Source organism: Chrysoperla carnea, chromosome 2, assembly GCF_905475395.1.
Source record: "Chrysoperla carnea chromosome 2, inChrCarn1.1, whole genome shotgun sequence".
NCBI classification, from domain to species: Eukaryota; Metazoa; Arthropoda; class Insecta; order Neuroptera; family Chrysopidae; genus Chrysoperla; species Chrysoperla carnea.
This window is the reverse complement of record NC_058338.1, coordinates 53,399,699-53,425,206: the sequence shown is the minus strand read 5'-3', so window position 1 is coordinate 53,425,206 and position 25,508 is coordinate 53,399,699. Positions and strand designations below refer to the sequence as shown.

The following is a 25,508-nucleotide window of genomic DNA, read 5'->3' as shown; positions in this document are numbered from 1 at the left end:
TGATCTTTCCATTTTTATTAAGAAAAAATATTGGTTTAAAATTCCAATTATCTTCTAATTAGATAAAGAAAAAAAAAGATTTTAATCAATTTACAGTTCACGGTGAAATTAAATATTTGCGGATTGAAAATATGATTTGGTCGAGCAACATAAAAAATTTTTTAATCAAAAATGGTGATTTCATGTAGCTTGTTGGTCGTTTTTGTATCACCGATCATAAGAAGCTCTCCCTCTTGGTCGCCGGTATTTTAGCTCCGGTCTAAGGACTATCCCTATACAACTATTTTTCAAATAATTCCCCTAAAGTGTTAAGATTCACTACGTTCGTTTTTAATATTAATTAATATAGAGTTACTAGTTCTGAGCATTTTTTATTATATAAATTCCAAATTCAATTGATGAGGCAGCCATTCAATAAAAAAAGTTTTATTTATAAACTTGAAAACATATACAAAGTCAATTGAATTGAAACTATAAACTCTTTGAAAACTTTACAATAAAAATAATTATATTTATTATTTTTTTTAATATACAAAACGATTAACTGCTACAGTAATAATTTATAAATAGATTAATTAATTTTAAACTTTTTTAATTTATCACATACTTCGTTCTTTAACTTTATTTCATGCTAACCCAGCAAGTCTTTATATATAATTTTGTATTTTTTATTTTATATCGTTTTTCCTGTTCATAAAAAAATTGTATGTATATTTTTTTTTTTAATTAGTTCGTGTCAAAATGCAAGATTCATTTTTAATGACTACAAAAATACTTTGATCATCTTTTTTTTTAAAGGAAATGTCTCAGGGCTAAACATTATAAAATTGTAGGAAATTTTACAGTAAAAAAAAAGTAACTGGTAATTATTCATAATTAATTTGTCTGCATTGTAACCGGTTCATTTTGGCATCAAATTTCATCATTTTCGATTTATATTATTGGATTGTCGATTGATTAATTTTTTTATTTTTTTGTTGAAACAAATCGAGTAAAAACAAAAAAAAACGTTAGAAAAAAGGAGAAGTGTTTTAGAATACGAAGAATTAGAATCGAAGGTCACTAACATGACCTGTAGGTAACAATTTTTATTTTCAATTTCAATTAATGAGCTATCGTTTTTTATACCATGCATATAATATGCAAGGTATACTAAGTTTAGTCCTAAGTTTGTAACGCTTAAAAATATTGATGCTACGAAAAAAATTTTGGTGTATGTGTTCATAGAATCACCTAATTAGTCCATTTCCGGTTATTTGTCCATCTCTGTCGTCTGCCAACACGATAACTTAAAAACGAAAAGAAATATCAAGATGAAATTTTTATAGCGTACTCACGACGTAAAAAGTGAGATCGAGTTCGCAAATGAGCAACAAAGGTCAATTGGGTCCTGGGTCCGTAGGACTCATCTTGTAAACCGTTAGAGATAGAACGAAAGTTCAAATATAAAAAATGTCCCTTATAAAAAACAAAACAACTTTTGTTTGATAAATTTTTTTGTAAACATCACTGTTTACCCATGAGGGCGTAAATTTTATAGCATGTATTATATGGGAATATCAGTTATGTATGTGTGGCATGCGTGTATGTGTAATGTGATAGAGTAATCAATACTGTCTATGCATGGTATTTCAACAATTAACTCAGTAAATTGCTTGTTTTCACTTATTTAATAGGTGGTTTCTATTTTCTAAAGATGTGATCTCTTAGGTAATACATATGAAACCTGGGTATATTGGGAACAATTTGTTTTGTTACAATTTAAAAAATGCGTAAACTAACACAATTTTTTCACCATTTTTTAATTAATCTTTCAGGCTGTATAAAAAACCAAAATGTTGGCATTTCTTTTATCAAACCTTTTGTAAAAAATTTATTATTAAAATGATTTATCATGGCATATCTTTAAAATTTGTCATAAAAATTCAAAAAATTTGAGGATCTTAATGATGATCTAAATGAGTTTAGTTTTAGGATTAGTTGAATTTCTTGATGTGCGTATAAAAGTCTAATAAAAACGAAATGGCGTTGAAAGCGGTACTTACCATATTCTCTGGTAGTTTGTATAAACGTAAAAAAATTTATGATTTAATGAAAGATTTTTATTTTCAGATTATGTAATAATAAATTTACGCATGATTTTCTTTATGAACAAAAAAAAACATATGGTGGCCATTCCATTATGTTATAACAATATTGAATAAATAAAAGATTGTTTAAATAAAGAAATTGAGACAAAAATCACGCGTTGTGAACATTTAATTATATTTTATTGAATATTAAATGGTTTAAGTATTAACCATTTAAAAAAACAAGTTTTGCCACGTGTCTCGACAGATGCATTTGGAGCAACTTATTATAAAATCATATATAAAGTGTTTTTTGTTTGATTTTATTATTGTTTTTAAAAAATATGACCAACCGAAACGTTTTACCTTGAAAAAATCACGAAAGATCAATAAAAAAAAGTTATTACTTTAATATGATAATTTCTGATCCTCAAGAAAAAAAAGATAGATTAACAAAATATTATATGAAAGCTTATTAGAGAAGCGAAAACTTAATAAGAGAATAAGTTCAATTATTTATCATTTTTTATGATAGAGAATCCCCAACCATCTCTATGAATGGAATATCTTTCTCTCAAGATTTCTGGAACTGTGGGTCTTAAGTAGAGGTATACATAAAGTTAAAAACATTTTCTGGAGTCAGAGTACAATCAGAAGCTATAATACACGCACCTTTGGGAGCGTATATTTGCCATAATGTTCATCTGAGGTGAAAAGCCACATGGGAATCCATAATTTATTTTAAAAGATCCACCCAAAGATGGTCCACATATATGGTGAGTTAAAAACGTTTTCCTCCACAGTATAAGAAGATTCTTCTAGTCATAAACTTTTAAGTCTTTTATTTCAAATGTATAGAATAAGAAGTTGATTGTTGTTGAGGTTTTCAACAAAAAAAATGCAATTATTCAATTCAACATATATTTTATAAAATATTTTATCTTAATTATTAGAAAATCATGTTATTAAGAAATTTGTTTCCGAAAATTTAATTTCGGTGAGCTGATTCTTTTTCAGCACGTATTACATTAGTAACGGGGGACAATACATCGAAGGAAATTGACTTTTAATTACAAAGACTCGAATTATCGGATAATTTTATTGTAAAACTACATGACAGTGCAACTACAATTTTGAAATACAATTTTGAAGAAATTTCAAATCAATTTTTTTCATACGTTTTGTTAACTTTATAGAAATAAAGAATAAAAATTCAAAATTAAAAATTCTACAAACGTGATCACATATATAAACAAAAAAGTACTCTAAGTCAGGACCATCAGACCATTGGATACCTTCACATCATTCATAAACATTTTTAACTATTCAATGTCCGATGTCCTGCGACACAAAATATTTGAAAAACTATCTTTTAGACTTTTAGAGGATTGATAAAAAGTAATCATGATAAGACAAAAATCAAATAAAAAATCACTCAAAACTTTATCAATATTCCAAAAGACAAATGAAATATTATCGACTTTTTGCCATGGGATATTAGTTTTGCTTAAATTATTTTTGTCTGTCATTTGGAGGACTGATAAAGGTAAGTTTGTGAATAAAGAAATTAACTGTTACTCGAGTGTCGAATACATAGAAATCGAGTTTTCGTATTTTCATTGTTTTTCGACTATTGGTTTTATGTCTGCCGTATAAGGTAAACGAAAACTATTAGCATATTATATATAAGAAAAATGAAAGGTTCTTTTATAATAATTATATCTCAATTTTTTAACGCACATTTACAAACTCCTTGTCGAAAACCACAAAAAAAAACCGTCGAAAAATTTCTAGGTTTGTATATATCAACCAAACATACTTCTTCCCATCGCTCCCACCAAATTTATGTTGTGTGTCGTATTATTTAATATCGCTATGATATTAATCAGCTTTTGTAACCAAATTTTCCTTTATCAATTTTACAAAAGACAGTTAAAAGAAATCATAAACAATTCACCTGACATTATGGACTTATAGTCTAAAAGTAGAAATTTTGTGTGAACAAAAATTCAACCTTATTGGTAGAGGTATTTAACGGTATTCGGACTCATAATATAGATAACATATAAGACGCTCTTTGCGATTGAGCATTGATTTTTCAACAGGTTTCATATGGAATGTATTCAAGTTTTGATGGTGTCATAATAATATTAAAATATGTTTGATAAACACTAAATATATAAAATAATATTGTACATTATGTGATTTAATGTCATTTTAATTTTAAATACTTAAAGTTAAAGTAAAAAGTAGAAAGAACTATGAATATTATTTTAATAATATTGTACCGTTTTCATTTACGAGTTGTTATGTAAAAATACGTACCTGCTGAATAAGTATTATACAAAACGTACGTAGTATTTGCTAAAGCAAAACACACAAACGTATTATGTACACCTTTTTTTATTTATTTTATTGTGTAGAGTATGCTTGTATTCAAAAAAAGTTGATACTTATTTCCAAGCAAAAAGCTGTGAAGTTTATCATAATAATTTAAAATGAACATAATTGAATTCGCACCGTGTGTGAGTTTTATTGGAGGCGTTTCCATGGTAACGATAAACTACTTTCATTATAGAATCGTATGGATGCATATTTAATTGTATGGATTGTATTTATGACCTACATTGAAAATTTAATTTATTGTCTCACAAAAAATAAGTAATTATGATAATTTACATTTGAAAAATAATATTTGTGCAATTGGATTTCTTAATTTCACAATTTTTAATGCATTAAGTTTAATTAATTAGTGTTTTTCATTAACTTTAATTTGACATTTTCTAAAACATTAACATAACAGCCTCCTTTATCGCAAAAATTTTCCACTGGAAGCGCTGGCAAATTCTTGATTTTTTTTATATGAAGTTAGACTAAGTCTAAATCAATTCTAAAAATTTAAGAGCGGGTTTCCGATTATTTAAATAAATAAATGACTTCAAAACTAGGCATATTTAACATTGGTCCTATGGGAAGTCGATAGATGAATGATATGTTTTCATAGATTTCTCCAAAAGTAGTCGGTGGAAATGAAATAAATAAAAAACTATTTCAATTAAAGTTAAAACCTTAATAAATTATTGAAAACAAATGAATATCCTTTGTGTCCCACTAATTAAGTATGTATGAACACGAGAGTGGGAACTCAAATTAAAAAAATATATATACTCAATTTTGATGTGAATTATGTTATAACTTGACAATATAAGACGAAAAGTAATAATAACATTTTTCAATATCTGTAGTAAATTGTTTTTAATCATTAAGCTTTCGATATTTCCAAAACCAAGGCAGGTATCGAAAAAGTTACAAATAATTGCAACCATAAGTGTAAACTTGCGTTGGCGCTCATACTACCTTAAACACATTAAAAGAGGGTATTCCCATTATTAAAAAGTTCGAAAAAACTTAAAAAAATAAAGGATAAAAAGATATCTACCTTCCATTTTTTTGGACTTTCATTTTTTCATTTTCACTTGGGGTAATCTAAAACAACTGAGTAAGTGCGGTATTGAGAGAGTTACCTTTTTAAAGTTATGGGCCAGGTAAGTTGCAATTTTATTATTGAACCCAGTTAAAATTTACCTTTTCTATATTGATAAATATCTTTTTTTTTAATAGGAGCATAATCGAATCTCGGACATTTATCACAAAACTGCATGTGTATCCTCCAACACTTTGAAAATTTCAATAATTGCTATATATGGAACTTAAGTCTAATTCCAACCATAATATTTTAAAAAAATATAGATTTCTTGATAATAAATTAGTCAAGTTGAGTCAACTTTTGAAGTTTCAGTATGCAGTATGTTTAATTCAATGTATTTGTATGTTGTGTGTTGTGCATTGAACAATAAATAATAACATAAATAAATATAGTAGAACATTCTTTAAATAACTTCAAGTGTAAGTAAGTAGAAATATAAATAAATAATTTTTATCAATGAAAAAACTGATGTATGCATGTCTATAACGCTTCACGCTTGCTTTTACTTATATTCTTAACCATTTGTTATAATTAACTTTTAACTTGTGTAAGTTTTAGAAAATAAATAAAACTGATTTTTTATTTTCTTGCAAAATTGTACATGTCATTTTTATTATATTTAGTAAACATTTAAGTTCCCATCTAATTCCCATCTAATCTCTCAAAATATGTATATAATAGAAAATTGGAAAATATTACAAGCATTTATTTAACTTGCAATGTATATTGTATATGTTATTGTTCGGGTGGAATCTTGCAGCTCAATTTTGGAACAGATATCTTCAACCGATAGAAAAATGCATTTTTATGGCAAGCATAAAAAGATTTTCTCATCGCCTTCCACCATATTTGATACACCTATTATTTTTGGTTTGGTTTTAAATTAAAAATTTTAATAAAAAGTTGTATCAAAAAGTCACTCATACACGACTATTTGACTATTTGTAAAAGCTGAAGGTGCTCAATTTAAAATATCAATAATTAATCGGACCGTCTCGAGCATTTACTTTAATCAAATCGAGGCCAGTGCTTCCAGTGAATAATTTTGGCGTTAAAGGGCGATATTATTAATAATATTAAATATTTAATGTTATACATATATGCAATCTATAGAATTATATGTCCAATGCCCATCTATACAATTATATTAATAAATTGGTGTTTCGTTACCAGGGAAACGCGTCCAATAAAACTCATATACGAATAGTTGTAGAAAATCACTTAAAGAAAATTAAAAATAAATTATTCTTATGTTAGGAAATTTGTTTATAAATCTTTATGAGTTTATACAGACTCCAGAATCTTTCGCTTAATAGCGGACCGTGTGGCCTAATGGATAAGGCGTCGGACTTCGGATCCGAAGATTGCAGGTTCGAGTCCTGTCACGGTCGACAATATATGTTCTTTTATTTTTGCTATATTTAATGTACATATACCAATGTATATAAAAAGCCCTCGTTCACTATAAGTTGCTTTTAATTTTGCAATCTTTGATAAACCTATTCGGAGAAATATTCTGATCGTAATCTATCTTTACTCATTTTTAATTTGAATCCAATTTCCATTTCCAACAACTTCTCCATTTTGAAGTATATTATAAAAAACAACGTGGGCGACCGACCATCAAAGAACACCTCCTAACAATTTAAACACCTTCCTGGGAAAAATTTTATGGAGTTAATTTATGGGTTAATTAATCTAAAGTAATTTTTTCAAAAATATGTTTTAATTATAAGTAGATGTTTTCATATGCTCGATCACCCGGGGACTATTTAGTAATATACTACAAAATGCAAAACGTTTTTTGATGATGGAAAATGGATACAAATTGAAATGTTTCAATACAGCCCCAAACTCATGGAAAGGGTTTTTTTTGTTGTTATTTTTTTAATGATTGCTGCAATTCATTGAGTGAATTCATATAAAATTTTTAATAATTTTTCCATCTGTTATTTTGATTATCAGTATTTATATGTTATTTATTATTTTTAATAACAAAAGTAAATCATTGATTTAATGCAATTATAGATAAATAAAATAATATGAAATAAATAAATAAATAAATAAATATTATTAATAAATGTTTTTAAAACAATGATAATTACATGATAAAAATAAAAACTACACTTAATAATAATATAATATACTATAAATTTATTTATTTTATATGTTTAAAATTTATAATTTATTATCCTTGTTTGTTTAATCAATTGTATCTTTTTGTTTATATTTATTCTATAAATAAATTAATGTTATTATTAATATACTACGTACGTACACTCTCCTCATATAATACAAATATAAATATAAATATAATGATGTCTATAAAATAGTAAGTACCCATACTGCATGCTTCTATATATGACTGAGAAATAATATCAGAAATTTTTTAAAATCTAAGTGTAATGGAAGTCTGTACAGTAATTCAAACCTTTAAATATATTAAGTTAAGGTAAAATTTTTGATGCGGCGTCGATAAAAGAAACAGGCAACGGATAAACGACGGGTAAAAAAAATAGTCATGAAATACTCGTTGGCTTAGAAAACGGTAAGGTTAGGCTAGGTTACAGTGGCTGTCCTGGGGTGGGACACACTTAGACCATAGGGTCCGTTGTGATACCGAAAAAGGGTTGGCCCTGGCCACTATTCCATGAACCATTTGGAGCTGTTTAAGAACAGCAGGAGAACTTTGACGTCGACGAACTTTAGGTCGGAGAGGTTGTCCAAAGAGAGGCTGGCTCAAGTAAATCCATCTCCTCATGACACTCATGACAAGAGCTGAGCAGTTGCAGAGAAGATGAGGCATTATCTCCTCCTCCTCACCACTATGACAGCTCCTGCAGTAGTCGTGATACACTGCCAGGCAGAAAAGAGTAAGCGCAAAAACAAATTTTTTTTGTAAAGAGCGACCATAAACAAAAAATGGCGACGGTAGTTTCACCACAACTAAACAAAAAGGAAAACGATCTTTATTGATCGATTTTCAAGTTTCGTCAGTAAACAGATTTTGGCTTTGATAAGGTTGGCCACCCCCACTATGAAATTTCACATATACCTATAATGAAGAAAAGCTAATGGTAGATTCTCAACGCTTGCTTAAATTTTTATAAAATTGCTTCTGCGAAAGAAGATGAATAAAAAAAAGAATATTTCTAAAAGCAAGGAGTTGTAGTCCCATACGCGTTAAATTTTTTTAAACTCTATTTTTGTATATACTGTTCAGATTGTAGGAGTACTATTGTAACACCAAAAACTTTGCTAACACTCTTAGTTTGGATGTAACTTTTTACATAAAATATACAAGACCGTGTGGCCTAATGGATAAGGCGTCGGACTTCGGATCCGAAGATTGCAGGTTCGAGTCCTGTCACGGTCGTTTAAACCCTTTTTTGTTATTTTAAAAATTACTTAAAATTTTAAAATTACTCTTTATTCCAAGTTTTTAAGAATTCTTAAAGAGAAAGTTGTTTGCGATTTTTTTGTCATTTTCAAAGGGATTTACGGGAAGATTCTTAAGAAATTTGGAAAAAATCGAGAAAATTTGTTGTCTTCAATTTTGATAAAACTCTATATTATATGAATTAAATTGTACCTTCAAAAATCGGGTTCAATATATAAGGTTGGTCTTCACCCAAAAAATATAAAAATAAGACTTATTTGCTTTTAAAATGTTCCCTGCCACAATTTGAGCGAAATGATTCCGCTAGCAATATTTCTAGTGTTACAATTCAATGTACCAAAGAATTGGGAAAAAAATTCAGTTTGGAATAAGCTTTTGTTCAGAAATTAATTTCCTTTAAAAGCCTTTTAATGTATAGTAAAATTGAAACATCCTATATAAGATAAATATCACGAAGTCTATGAAATAATACATTTATTTACATACTAAATATAATCTTGGTATAACAAAATTAAGATAATAAAATTTTAAAAATATACATTTATAGTCAATTTGCCGTTATTCAATCACAAAAATGGCTTTAAGCTATTTAAAATAAATAATTATAGCAAAGTTTATTATTATAAAAAATGATTATTTAAAAATTTTCGTATGATTATCTATTCAAAATATCAAAATATTAATATGTTTCTATTCGTTGTGTGCGTAGTCATGGTAGGGACAATAAAATCGATGCTAGCGCTTCCAGTGAAAAATTTTGGCGATAAAGGAGGCTGTTATGACTAATTTGCAATACTTTACATGTTAATCTTATAGAAAATGTCAAATTAAAATTATTGAAAACACGAATTAATTAAATTTAATGCATTAAAAATTGTGAAAATAAGAAATCAAATTGCACAAATATTATTTTTCAAATGTAAATTATCATAATTATTTATTTAAATTTGTGAGACAATAATATTAAATTTTCAAGGTAAGTCATAAATGAAATCCATACAATTATATATGAATCCATACAATTCTATAATTAAAGTAGTGTATCGTTACTATGGAAACGCCTCCAAAAAAACTCACGCACGGTGCGAATAAGAGTTTTTATAAGTTTCCATAATACGCTCTATGGTTTTAAAAATATGCATGTGAGTAATTTAGCATGTCTCACAAGTCCTTAGTCACTAATTAATGAGATCTTTCTTTTCAGATAAGATTGGAAATTAACCTTCAACGTAAATAAAAGGTCGACTCATTTTTGTTACAGGAAAAGATAAACGGGTGCATTTTAAAATAGAAAAAATTGTTCTATATAGACAAAAACTAGAGTTTTTTATTTAAATGATTTTTTCTTAATATAAACAAAAGATTCGCCAAAAACTGAATGTGGAAATCTACTTAACCTGTTAAATATAGGTTCTAAATTTTAAATTATGGCTCCTATTTGGATTTTGGGGAAGTTTTAGAAAACAAGCACGTTGCCATTCAAAAGAGCATCCCATAAACTTTATTGCATAACTAAACAGAGTTTTAAAATTCCAAGGTAATTGGATGAATTTTTATTTCAATTTTAGCCTACTCTATTTATAATTCAAAAATATGTTTAAAACAAAAGATATTAATCTTTTACCCAAAAAATCCTTCTTCTATTTGTTACCAATAAAGAAAACAAATTGACCTTTAACTGATTATAAAGGTCGAAGATAATCCAAGGTGTTCATGAGATCCACTCGTTTTTTTTTATATTCGACTGAACTCAAAGCAAAGATCCTATTAAAGGGTGACAAAGGACTTCTGTGAAATACTGTATAAGATTTTTAAACTAATTTTTTGCTATTTCTGTATTAATATTTTGGAAATTTAGTTGAATACTTTTATTAAAATTTTTTTTCATTAATTAAAAAATTGAGACCATGGCCTTACTTAATGGTGTAGTGAGGTTTATAAAATAGTTGAACAGAAAAAAATCGAATTCTTTGCCAAAATCAACACATATGATTTCAATTCATGTACAATATGTTTCAAGAAAAATAATTTCCAATAAATGAAAGAAATTAATTGCAATCAAAATTTCGAGAAGTTCTTATTTCGAGAATTTTATATAGTATATTTAATGATTCTAAAATATAGTGGTTGTTTTCACAGTTTCCTTGATAAAGTGAGCTATGCGAGATATATCTTCCCCAGTAAGGGCTAATAAGATATATACAAAATACAGCACAAGTATTGCCTATAGCGGAAATTCAACCAATGGTGTCAGTAAAGAAACGATATTCATTTTGTTGCTCTGTTTATTAATTCTTATCTTGACGCTATGAGGAAAAGGCAAAAAAAACATTAGGGAATTAAGGACAAAAATTAAGTATCTAAACATAATCCTTTAAACTGAATAAATCACCCTCAAAATAAAATAACAAGTAAATACTTTTTTCGGGATAAAATTTAAAAAAAATGAATAAGAAGATATACAGAACTAAATAATAAACAAAACATTATTCTATGTCACCAACCCTTCAATCTTTAACCCACTTTATTTCTCTCAAATTTCTTTTGAATATCTCTCTTTGACTTCTGGGTTCCTAAACTTCTTTTCCCCATATCCACCCATTTACGATTGATTATTAAAAACTAAATGTCTGAAACACATTATATTTTTCAAGTTTCTTATTATTGTAAAGATTTTGTTTATATGTTTTTCACATTTCGTGCCAAATTGAAAGAAAAAATTGTACTTTTTTTCTTATACTTTTCTTTGGGTCGTTTGTTTTTGTTTGTGTTATGGTGTATAGCATTATTGTTTTCGAAAACACTGTATATATCGTGATATAATATTTTTATACCATGTATATATGAAATATATCATAGTATATTAAGTTTAGTCCCAAGTTTGTAACGCTTAAAAATATTGATGCTACGAAAAGAATTTTGGTATGGGTGTTCATAGAATCATCTAATTAGTCCTTTCTCGGTTATCCGTCCGTCCGCCCGTCCGTCCGCCCGTCCGTCTGTGAACACGATAACTCAAAAACGAAAAAAGATATTAAGCTGAAATTACAGGGCACTCAGGACGTAAAAAGTGAGGTCGAGTTCGTAAATAAGCAACATAGGTCAATTGGGTCTTGGGTCCGTAGTACCCATTTTGTAAACTGTTAGAGATAGAACAAAATTTTCCTCAATAAAAATAAACAACTTTTGTTCGTAACATTCTTTTGTAAACATCACTGTTTACTCACGAGGGCACACATTAGATGCAAATTTTGTAGTATGTATTATATGGAAATATTAATTATGTATGTGTGACATATATGTGTAATGTGATAGAGGAATCAACACTGTCTATACATGGTATTTCAACATTTAACTCAGTCAATTGTATGTTTCCACTTGTTTGTTTGGTTTGTTTTTTTTTTTTACAACATGACGATAATAGATTTATTTTTGTATTTTTTCTCTTGGTGTCAATCATGATTCTATTTCGTAATAATTTCTCGTGTTCATAAATATAATTTATTTCAACACACAAGGTTTCTTAAAAAACATTTCTTAAAAATTAATTGTGTAACAAAATCACTGATAAAATTTTCATAACTTTATTTTATGTATAAAAAGATAAAAACTCCTTATATTTACCCCGAAAAAAGGGTTCGAGACTAATCCGGCTGCCACTAACACCAATTTTTGCAGTTCCATTAGAACACATTGGTTGAATACTTCGAAAATTCTGATTCACGATTGTTTAAAAAAAATAACGATTTATCCTCATTTTTATCAAAACATAATCAAAAATAGATTTCTGATTTTTTATATGTTTTTGGATGATTGAGGCTATTAAAGATAAGTCAATGTATCTGCGGTAAGATAAAAAAAATTCAAATCGTTTTTTTAAATACTTAAAATTGAATATTTTCGTTACCATATCGTTACCATGTTGGCGCTAGAAAGTATATACTGAAGTACGCATGAAGAATTAATCTAAGAAGAAACTTCACGTAAATCAGAAAAGCGAAATTTTGAAGACATTCGAATTAGCAATCTAGAAATTTAAATCTCTTTACCTCTTCCCAGCATGTCGACATATTTATCATTCATCAACCATTGTTTAGCATTATTATAGATAAAAAGATTTTTAAGTATTTATAAGTTTAAAAATTAAAAAAATATAATGAAGGAAAGGGGAATAAACTATGACGATTCATTCGAATTTTCGAGATATTGATAAAAATAATGATATAAATTCATTTTTCTGCAAAGGAAATAAAGAATAAAGTTTCAGTTAATTCAGTTAATTTCATAAATACATATATAACTTAGTTTTTAAAATAATATAATAGAGAATAATCTACCAAAAAATAATGGAATTATACGTTAATATTATACCGTTATCAACATAAGTATGTTCCTCGAGACAGATACAATATTAAAACCATTTTAATTTAATTCACTAATTTTGTTATTTAAATAAAGCCAGTCCATTTACTATCTTTAAATAATAATATACACTGACGAGCAAAGAAATTAAAACAGCAGGAATTAAGAAATATACTGATTTTGAAACGTTATAAGAGCATTATGAAAATGACTTAAGATACTCTTTTCGTTAATTGTTAATCGAAGTTAATCCTTGCTACTCCAAGCAAGGTAAGGACAATGAATAAACCTAATGTTATATATAAACCCTATGTTTAGGTCAGATTAGGTTAGGTTAGGTTAGATTAGGTTAGGTGATATTGGCTGTCCACGAAGGACACACTTAGGCTATAGAGCCCATTGTGATATCATATATGTGCTTTACCACCTTTTCCGCTGATAATTTCATTTATCAGCTCCTCAATTTCAGAGGCTGAGTGGACCTCCTTCATGCATATACCATGCACTACACCAGCCCATCACAACTATTTAATTAATTATTTTTGCGACGGCGGGAATCGAACCCGCTAACTTGGGCATACCGCGGATGGAAATGGTTACGCCTTAACCAACTGAGTTACCAGGGCGACAACCCTATGTTTATAGTATAATACCTTTTAAAGCTAATGGTTCAGTATAAAAGAGAGAGAGAAGCAGCACTTTCAATTTATATATGTTTCAATATAGTATCTTGAAATATTTTGTTATAGTTTTTTTGTTTATTAGCTTGCAATAATTCACTTCAGCTCTTCTTTTATCCGTATACTAGCTGTAAACTATCCGCTCCGCTGGGCAACTTCAATTTTAAATTCAAAGATTACTATGTTATAACCTTCACTTCAAATGCCGTCACTTATCCTCCTTTTGTTCACAATTTCTTTTAACCTCTAAAATTCTCACTGTTTTTCTAGTAAATTATGCATACAATTTACATAAAAACCTTCCTCTTGAATCACTTTATCTATTATAAAAAACCACATCAAAATCCGTTGCTTAGTTTTAAAAATCTACGTAGGGATTAGGGACAGACAGGCGGAAGTGACTTTGTCTTATACTATGTAAATGTGAAAGTAAAGTTGTTTGTTTGTTTATTTGTGACGCTTTCACGTAAAAACTACTTAATGGATTTGATTGAAATTCTACAATAATATAGCTCATACATCAGAATAACACATAAGCTATAATTTATATTAAAAATATATATATTTTTTATAACATTAAAAAAATTAAATTTAGTCTGACATTTATTCTTTTGGTAAAAGTTAAAACGTTAAAATGTAAAAACACAATTTATGGCCAAGTCCTTTTTCAAGTTTTAGGGAAGAGGCAATAAGTGAGAACAAGGGAGATGAAGGCTATAACGCGGTGATCTTTGCCAGTCTTTACTTTCAAACCCAACGCAGCGCTCGGGTATCAAGCTAGTTCTATTATAAATGTCATATTTGGCACATTTCAATTCTGTTTTGACAATAGTTTAAACAAAAACGGTTTTGTAGTGGATACTCTAGTAAAGGCAATAATTAGCTGGCTGATTGCCTGAAATCGGATTGTAAACGATTGCCACACATATGCTTTATTTTTCCCATTTTTAACATTTCATTCATTGAAATTAGGTCCTTCGTATTTTTTCTTCACCACGTTGCTGTTAACCTTTAAGTACCTGGATGACCGAGCTTTACTCGGTATTTTTTGGGTTAGGCACAAATTTTATCACTAATACATATAAGCACCGAGATTGCTGATATATAATATATGTATAATATACAAGAATTGCTCGTTTAAATATATACTTAAATATTTTTATTCTTGTTTCATTTGATTTGTCAGACAATGTAGAGATAATATAACTTGACGCATTAAATCAAAGAAGATAATATAACATCATCATGATTAAGAAATACTGAGATAATTGAAGTAAATCCACACGAATAATACTACACATTAACTTATTATACACCACAAATGTCTAACCAAGTATATTCATTAGAACTAACTAACGATGGTGATCTCATCTCATCTCATACAATTCACTCGTAAGATTATATAGGGGAAATAGTCCCACAGATATTATGGACAAACGTATACATAAAATCATCTAAATTTTTCAATCAAATAATTTAGAAAGTGTTAAATATTATATATAAATACGTATTTCGACTACAAAATGGTCATCATCAGTATGAATTAGCTAATCGTAATTACTTTTATTGTGTATGTAACTTATAGAAAATGTTATTTTCTATGAAAATGATCCCTACCATTTTTGTTGTACGGTGACCGGTTCATGAGATATTTGATAAAATGTGTTTTCCAAGATGGTGGTTGAAGCTCACGCCCCTGCGTCTCGCCAAGTTGTATTTACACTCGGAGGATACCCCTAAACATATTCCAATACGAAAACAAATTCTGCAGTAAATTGCATTATGAAACTGCTTTTTTTCTAATTAGACGCTAATACTAATTTTAGAACTTTTGACTTTTGTCATCGCTAGATCCAGTAAGTCCTAAATTCTTCACTGAAACTCAAAAATCTTAAGTTTAAAAGTAACTTACCCCATAAAAAACGCGTCCCAGAATTAGTTCATATAAATATAAACAATAACAGTAATTGTTAATAAGATAGTCTCTTTTAATAAAAATAATCATGAATCGTAATTGAAGTATCTACTACTGTTCTCAACACGACTCATAGCGAACAATATACACATAAACATCTCAAAGAGTCAATTCAGTCAGTGAATCGAGTCAATCAAGCCAATGATTTGTTGTATTATTTTGTTGATAGCAATAGAAAAGAAACAGCCACAGTAGTTGTATGTAGCACATATACATAATATTATATAGGAATATTATTTTTATCAGTATATTTTTGAATAAGTAAAATAATAACGTCTTTTTATAATAATAACGTCTGTATATACTAACAAATAGGATATCCCGCAATGATCGCCTTTGACCGACCAATGTCATAACTGAGAAAATAATAAAAGATACCAACATTTAACATTGAATTTTTCTTTTAGTACAAAATTTCTTGAAGCTCTAGATACAGGACGTTAATGTTATCTAGATTAAAAATCAAAGCGAGCGGATTTGGATGCGTATAGAATAAATTATTTTGAAAAGCTTTGCAATTTTTTGATCAAAATAATCCTAAAAATTAATTTATATAAAAATCGAAGAATTTTTAAGAGACCCAGAAGAAATTTCGAAAAAATCGGGAATATGTGTTTGTTTTCTGAATTGGATAAGATTTAACCCAAGAAAAAAAAAATTAGTTTGGGTAACTACCTAACCTAAGAAAAAAGAAAGTTAACAGTTAAAAATAACGCTAGAATTGTAGTTTTTAAGATATGTTTTCTACATCTTCGCCTAAAAACTGGCAAGTATGAATTCAACTACTTGAATACGTGAATACGACTAGTTATTTAGTCAATAATTTTGAAAATCATTATTCAATAGTAATTTTCCTTAATTTAACTATAATACAAATAAATCAGTTATTTTCGAATCAGATTGAACATAAAAACACCAATTATTATTATAGCCGGTGAAAAATTATAGTATTCGAAATTATCAAATATTTTAAAAGGCTTCCTAGACGTTAAAAAACTGAGAAAATTAGTTTGTAACTGAATCTGGTAAGAATAATTTAAATAGGTAGTTTGAACCCAAGAAAAACGAGAAAATTCAGTCAAACGTAGTTCCACACTTGTATTTATTAAAATATACCCACTACTATTTTTGACGCAAAATTTATTTTTGACTTTTTTAAGGATAACCCTTAAATGAACGGTTTGAGAAGCTTCTTGTCCTTGAATATAATTAAATTCCAGATTCTTAAATATAAAATTTGAAATTTATCGATTTATTTGAAATTTTGTATTTTACTATGGATGGGCCTATGTTGGGTTGGCCTAAAGTCACTGCCCATATTAAACACACGCATCGTTAGGGTATTATAATTCTATGAAAAAAGTCTAATATTTTGATTCACAATCAAAATTACCTAAATGTTTTCAATAAGTATCGACTTTTGGCCCACCATGCAAATATATCATAATAAATAAAAATTTACCTTGTTAATATAACATCTTCATTAAGAATCTGATCTATTTTAGAAAAATTTGTTGCCAGGCAAAACATCTTTGTTAAAATATTCGTAAAGAGCAAAGCTTATCGATAACTATATTACGGCAATTGTGTAGAAAAATTCTCCTTACATATGAGTATTTTAAATTTTTTAACGGGAAATATTTTTAAACAAAATATTTTTGGAAGTATAACACGATAAAATATTGTTGCAAATGTATTTTGCTCGGATACTTTCGCTTACGTATTTTGGTTCGAAGTGCGTTAATATTTCTATCTATAAATGAAGTTCACTTCTATCATTTGCAGTTGATAAAAGTCACTATCAATAAAAGTTCAGTTCGATCATATGTGATTAATATTTTTTCTAAAAAGAAGCATCGGATATGGAGGATTTTGTGGCATTCATAATATATTTTTATTTTTTTATTTATTTATAATTTTAAATTCATCTCATGATTCTTATAACCAACAAATTGAATATATCCATATAGATAATAAACAATACACAATATTTAATAGTAGGTTTCTTCTCTACAAGGTTTTTGTGTATTCTTGTAAATTTTATACTCTACCTATTCCAGACGAATTGGTGACAAAAACGGTTATCATATGAACTAGAAAGAAAAAAGGTATAACAGAGCATTACCAAACAAAACGTAAAAATGAAGGCCTTTAGGGATCTTCTTAGTTTTTTAAACAAAAAGTCGACGTTTCTTGGATTTTTTTTTAGAAGCTTTATTATTTATGGTCAAAAAAAGATTACATAGTATCATGCAAATATTAAGGTGAATGTAAACTTAGTATTGTAAAAAAGTTTTGGTTAATTGCACGATACATACATATAAATCAAATACATGCTTTGTAGTCAAGTAATGAGTTATTTTTGTCTTTACAATACCACGCAACTACAAAAATATATAATATATTGTGTGCAAGTGATGCTTATAAATTTGATAATATAGATATCGCTCTTCAATCATCAATACTCTAACTACAGTCGTCTCTGTTCATTATAATCATAATTAAATTAAAACTTTGTTTTGATATCATCGAGAACCTTTTATTTTTATGGTATTATTATAAACTATAAGATTGTCTAAATATTTGAGATAGTTTTTTATCACACTATAGCCAACTTTGGTACCGTAATTATTACCACCACTCGAACATCATTTTTTTAAATCAATATTCAATAAATGATTAAACAAAACCACAAATTATGACAATAACTAGATTAACATAATCATGGGTGACAGTTAAAATTACAATAACAATAATAGTTCGAACAAGACCACAAAATTTATAATTATGTACATTTTGATGCTGTTGTCTGTCTCATTTACATCAAAACTATTACAACTTTGGTATTGTTACTTGGAACAAGACGACAATTTACTGATCACAAACCATTTCGATAAATGTCCGATGTACTATATCTTCGGTCTTATGTACATGAAGGTAATATATAAAGGCATGTACATCTTACCGGAGTTATTTTTTGAACTCAGTTACCTCAGTTACATTTAGGTAATTTTCTTGAATATTTTTTTATGTCAAAAACAATTTAAGTTGAAAAAATACTATTTATAATTAACTTAAAATACAAATTAATTTAATTTTGTAAATTGCTATTTGATGTATTTTAAGATAGTTTTTTTTGCGTTTTTGTTTTCCCTCCTCAACTTCTTCCCTAAATTTTTGATGATTTAATTTTTTTTAAATGAGATAACCATGGGAAAATTTCTTATTTTTACATTAATTTTTATTTCACATTATAAAATTACTTTTAAAGCCAACAAGGTTATTCTATTAAATGTTATTCTTTTAAATAAAAAACTAGAAAATTAATTTAAGTTACGCATCTACTTTAACATACTTTTCCCGTCGCTTCCACCAATATGTAACGAATTATCGTAACCAATAGCCATTAAAAAAATCTATGGACCTATTAAGATTTATTTAATTTGGATTTCGTAGCAGGGTACATATATATAAATCAATTATCAAAGGAGGCTCATCGGATTCTTTATTTATTCTTAATTTTCATGCTCTCATGGAGAAATCTCAAAAAACAAAATATTTAGAAAGTTTGTGATAATATTCACTTAGAATTAAAAAACGCGAATAAAAAAAAACTTTTTAATAGATATTATGCATTAATTAATATTAGCAATGGTAGATTTAGTGTTTAGTGAAATTACTTTTATCTTATTTTTAACTTTGATGATACTTTTTGTTAGAACAACATTTTTCCTTAATTTGAAAATTACGCCAGATATCCAAAACTTTTGTCAAGGTACAACATGCTTCACCATCAAAAAATATATTTTTTTATAGTGTGGCTTTTACTGAAAGTTACTAATCTGCTCCTATATCTTTAATTAAAGCCATTATTTTCATAAATTTGTTATTACATCCAATAAACTAATAAACTACATGCCATCTGTTTTTCGCAAGAAAGTGCATGAATGTTTGGATTAAATAATCTGCGCAGTGTTTACTTTATTATTCAACGAGACAATTTCTGTATAATAAATAGTTGTTAACAACGGGAATTAAGCAAGCACAATACTATAAATGTTCTTCACTATTATAAATGGATATATTTAAATACAATAAATCAATTGATATTTCAAAGAGACGAGTATTGATGGTTTTTTAATTAGCCACAAAATTATTTGCTGTTAGTCATGTTAACTAATAAATCCACTACCAAATTAAATGATAGGTAATTCAAATAGTTCAAACGTGTGAAATTGCATAAGTGAATATTTATCGCTAGTAGGTATACATACAAAAAAAGATATTTTCGTTTTTTCCAAAAGTAAAAAGATCCCTAAAGAAATTTTTTGTAAGGTCTGATTTAATAAGCTAACTAAGCAGTACTAAGCTATAAAATCTTTCGGATTAAACGAACTGCTTGTACATGGCATTTGCATAATCAAATTAAAATATGACCAAAAGGATTTTCAAAGAAGCTACCAATTAATTACCTTCTATACTAATTAGCAACCTTCTATTCTTTATAGTTTCGGAGATAACGTCTAGTAACTAAATTACACAATTAATAGCCTTGAGTTATTTTACAAATCAATAAGGGACAGAAGATGAGACATTGTTCTTTAGGTTGCCAATTTAGATGCTAAACGGTAAGAGATAACACTCGTAACTAGAAAGTTGGTCCTCATAAAAAACTAACAATTTTTGTTTAAAAAATTTTTTCGAAAAACGTTTGCTTTCGGAAGAAATACGTTTAAAATCGCATCGTCATCATTGCATTTAATCGGAAAAAAACACGCAAACTACGGAAAAATGCTAAAGCCAAACTTTGTCAAGGGCAATAGAGGACATTCGCTAGTGTCAATAACTTTCGCCTATAAATATCGATAAACTTTAAGCGTATTTTCGATGAAATTCAATAATGACATAATTTTAAATCGTAGTTCCTCCGAAAGCTAACGTTTTTGCGAAAAAAATGTTTTGTTCAAAAATTGTTAGTTTTTTTATGAGGGTCAACTTTCTAATTAAAAGTATTATTCTACCTCTTATCGATTAGGATCTAAATTGTCTATTAAAGAAATCCGAATAACTAGGTCCCATGATGTCAGAACATGATCTCCTTCATCAAACTCTCCAACTTTTGTTTAAGTTATTTTTTAATTGGTTAGCCACAAAACGGAATATTTAGGTGTATAGATTAAAATAGTTCACCCTGTATGTCATTCCAATAGGTATTTTCAGAACGAGTTTGCTCCCGGCTTTGCTCCAGCTCCCAAAAAAATATCTACATGATGGTGAAAACCGTTTCAAAATCTGTTGCGTGCTTTAGAAGGAATTGGCAGATAAACAGACTCGTAAATTACTAGAAGATTACAAAAGAAGACTAGAAGATTATTGTCGACTAGACTGGAATTTTCATTAATTGCCTGGCTCGAGTATAAAATATGATTTGTATAATCAGATTATGATTGGTTTATGTTTAAAACAAATTGTAATTTAAAAAATTAAATTATGAATAATATTAAATAAAAATTGACAAGTTAAAATATATTACATCTCATATTCATGCAAATTAAAATGTGTTTAATATTTTTTATATTTATTTTTTACGTATATAATATTTTAATATAATTAAATTTTTTGATTGACAGAATTTTTTCTTTATTATATTTTATATTTTAAAAGCATTTATTGTAAAATATTCATTTCTAAAAGTATACCTATCTTTTGGAATTCAATTTATTTGGAGATGATATTGATTACTTTTGGTGCTTCTAGATCATGACCAGAAGCTCAACCAAACCCATAACTATGAAACATTTTATGTAATCACTAGCATCCATCCTCGCCGATGGGAAATTTTAATTATAAAAACACTCTATACATACAACAGAGATTATTATTATTTTTATTGTTATTCAATATATTTCGAGCGGTTTTTTTTACTCAGAGCTCCATTAAAAATGTTTTTAAAAGACACATTTGACAATAATAATAAATTTTATTAACAATGATATGTGTATATAATTAAATTAATATGCGAAAGTATTTTTGCAAAGAAATCAATAATTAAAATACCAATAATATATTACTAACACATACCACCTACCTATCTATAACTAACTATAGGTGTAGCGTACGATAATAAATATATATTTTAATGCTATTAAAACCCACATCGAATAATAGAATTATAATATTATGTATGCGAACGTATTATAATAATAATAATAATTGTTCCGTAGTATCATTATTATATTATAGGTGAAAGGAAGGAATTATTTATTATTTAATAAATAAATAAAAAATAATAATGTATTAACAATTATTTTAATTATCTTCTTTATTAATTGAATTTATATCAGGTTTTTGGTAGTACATACTATATTACAATGAATAATTAAAATAATAAAAAATAATTTTATTATTGGTATATGACTACAAGTTTTTTTATTTTATCTCAAAAATTTTCGAACTTGCGTTCATTCCCAAGAGATTAAATGAATTTATACAAAATTTGTTTATAATAAATATAATAAAATAAATACCATGGTTTTATAAATTTTTTGGTCGTTAGTATGATTACCTTGGAAGCTGAAATGAAATTTTAAAGGAAATTATTTGAAATTTAGACTCAAAATAAGAGTTCGTAACACATTCTTTTTATCGTTACAAGTTGTTTTTGAATTTTTCCAAATATCTAACCCTTCTAAAACGTATTTAATGTATTTTTTTTAAATAAATAATAAATAAGTGTAGTAAAATAAATAATTTTAGTTCGAACACGATTTTCAGCTAAAATAGCACATTATTCCGATGATGCATTGTTGTACTTAGTCGGGTTGTAACAAACCATATGTACCGAATACTGAGTAACAGGTACGCCATCTAGTACCGAGTACTGAAATGTTACTTAAGAATTTGTCTCATTACTCGAGTTTTTAGTTTAGCTCAAATTTCTTATTCAGAATATATACATTTTAACTTATCCAGTTGAACCATAACTAACATAAAATCTTACCAATTGAAATTTTTTTTTTGGTAATATGTATCAAAAGTAACGAGTAACGTAACGATACGATAGTAACGGGTACTAAGTATTGTAACTAATACATACGGGTTCTCAATTTCTTGTTACTTTTACAGCACTAGTACTTAGTCACATTATACAACCGAATACGCGAAAATATTTTTCATGTTTTAATTTAAAAACATATAAATATAATTATAATTTGTAAAAGTAGTATCGTGTATACACCTAGTCGCTAATTAATAAAAATTAATTGCAACATTTTAAAATGCACTTTCAAATTCATTTACTCAATTACTATGACGTCAATAAAACGATACTTACAATAATAATGGCTTCAAATGTGGGTTAAGTAATTATCTAATCAATATTGATATATTAATTAAATCAGCAAAAAAAAAACACACAGATGGCTCATTAATAATATTAATCAATATAAAAATAAACTAAAAATATTATTATATACTTTCCTTTAAATTTGCTTTCCACACTCACTGGAGTGGAATTTTTGATACTATAAGATTATGCCAAACAGTACAATTTTTTCTTCTTTTCGGAAAATTGATTATCATATTTTGACATCGACACAAATTTCTGTCCTGGAGGCTTTTACGTTTTATTTATGATTGCATAAACTATAAAAAAGAAACTATTATCAAGTTAGGAGGAGTCGCTCCAAGTGGACCAGTTAAAATGTAACCAATTTCGTAGGGACTATACTCAATTTCAAAGTGATCATTGTCTTAGTTAATACGAATTCAAATTAACAGATTAGATAATTACGAATTAATTCAGTCCTTCAGATAAAACGTTGAAAATATTTATAAAAACAAAAATTTCCTTCAATTGAAACGCAGGTGATTCTTCAATTAAATCTTCGTAATATGAGATTTGTTATCCCCTTGATTATTTTAAGAGTATAATAATATTTTTAGTATTATTGTATACTCTACATATAGAAAAATAGCATATTTAGTCGTTTCACAGAAAAATTATTATTAATATTATTTATTTACTAAATTTGGTATATTCGCTTTATACAGACGAATCCATATACAGTAAAACTAGTTTCAAAAACAATATATAATAAATCCATTACCTAAATATATGAGTTATCCGTAAAGTTCATCTCATTTTACGTAAAAGCAAATCAAATAAAACTTGATAAATTGAATAAACCGTTTTGGTTATAAACAACTTCATTTTTTTTTTGGGCACTCCTTGTTACCATAATCGGAAATGCAGGCAATTGTTTTTCAAAAGACATGATATATATGCTTGATTTTGACAATGTCAATAAATTACCAATATTAATTGAATCAAATTTGAAGAAAAATTTTTTACCTCCAACAGAAGAGATTTCAAACATTGTAGGGTATTAATTTAACATCGTGAAAATTTATAAAACACCTTTTCTTGTAATACTAAATCATAGGCCTGGTTTTTTGTAAAAAAAAAACCGTTCGTGGAAATGATTAAAATTTTTTTAATTATAAAAAGGCATGGACACTTTTCGGTAGACAAACTATCATTGGAAATGTTTCCTGAACATTAAAAATTTCGGAAGGATAGTAGAGGATGTGAAGTATATTTGGAATACCAGTTTTTTTTTAATTACTAGAAAAGAAAAAAAGTTATCCCAATAAAAAAAGCATAAAATTTTTGGAAAATTACTTAGCTTTGATAATACAAACAATAAAAAAAGCAAAAATTAGGAACCTTCACAAAAATATCATCAAACAAAAAATCTCCAAAAGCGTGAATCTACCTACTTAGGCTCCAGGTTATTTGGAATATATTATTCCAAATTATATTCGCCTTTTTTCTTTGATAATTGCGCACTTTTTATTATTAAATTAATATATTTTTGGTATGACTGTAATGGCCATCGAGAATCAAGCGCACGTACGGGTGGTGCTTCTGTTGGTTTTAAAAATTCTACGAAGTGTTGTTTATAAATTTTTATGTGCTGAAAAACGCTTTTGGCACATTTTTCTACACATCATTCTGAATCCAACGACGCATTACAAGCATTTTAAGGCCCATTTTTTCCCCCAATTTGAACTTGTTGACTAGACTAATATAAGCGATATCTATTTTTGGGAGTCTGTAAAAATTTGGATTAATTTATCAATTAAAAAACACCGTAAATTAATTAATTTACATTATGTATGTATTATGCGTACAATAGTTACGCTTACGCACAAATTATCTTGAATGGTGATGGTACCTAACTACCTAAATGTGTACAAGTGTATATTTATATACACTGGAACATCCTTTATTTGGATATGTTTTTAATATATAATTATTCCAAATACCAAGAATTCTTGTTACTTATTTTGGATGTTACTTTTTAATATTTTTGTTACTTCCGTAGTGTATTTTATCAACACACAAAAATTGTAAACTAGTAAATTATGACAAGGCATCATCTTAAAACAGGTGCACTACATCAGCCAGTAGACACATAAGACATATCAGTTATACCTACTTAAAAAAATTATAATTTTATCTAGAATCACC

At 27.4% G+C, this 25,508-nt stretch overlaps 1 protein-coding gene and 2 non-coding genes across 3 annotated transcripts in view; 2 read left to right on the top strand and 1 right to left on the bottom strand.

Annotated features, from left to right (window-relative positions):
• LOC123294101 (tumor necrosis factor receptor superfamily member wengen) overlaps positions 1-25,508 on the bottom strand; it is a 203,237-nt gene that overhangs the window by 173,524 nt on the left and 4,205 nt on the right. The gene's annotated exons all lie outside the window — the stretch shown is intronic.
• Trnar-ucg lies at positions 6,875-6,947 on the top strand. The gene has a single exon. It is a non-coding gene; the product is annotated as a tRNA-Arg (tRNA).
• Trnar-ucg lies at positions 8,860-8,932 on the top strand. The gene has a single exon. It is a non-coding gene; the product is annotated as a tRNA-Arg (tRNA).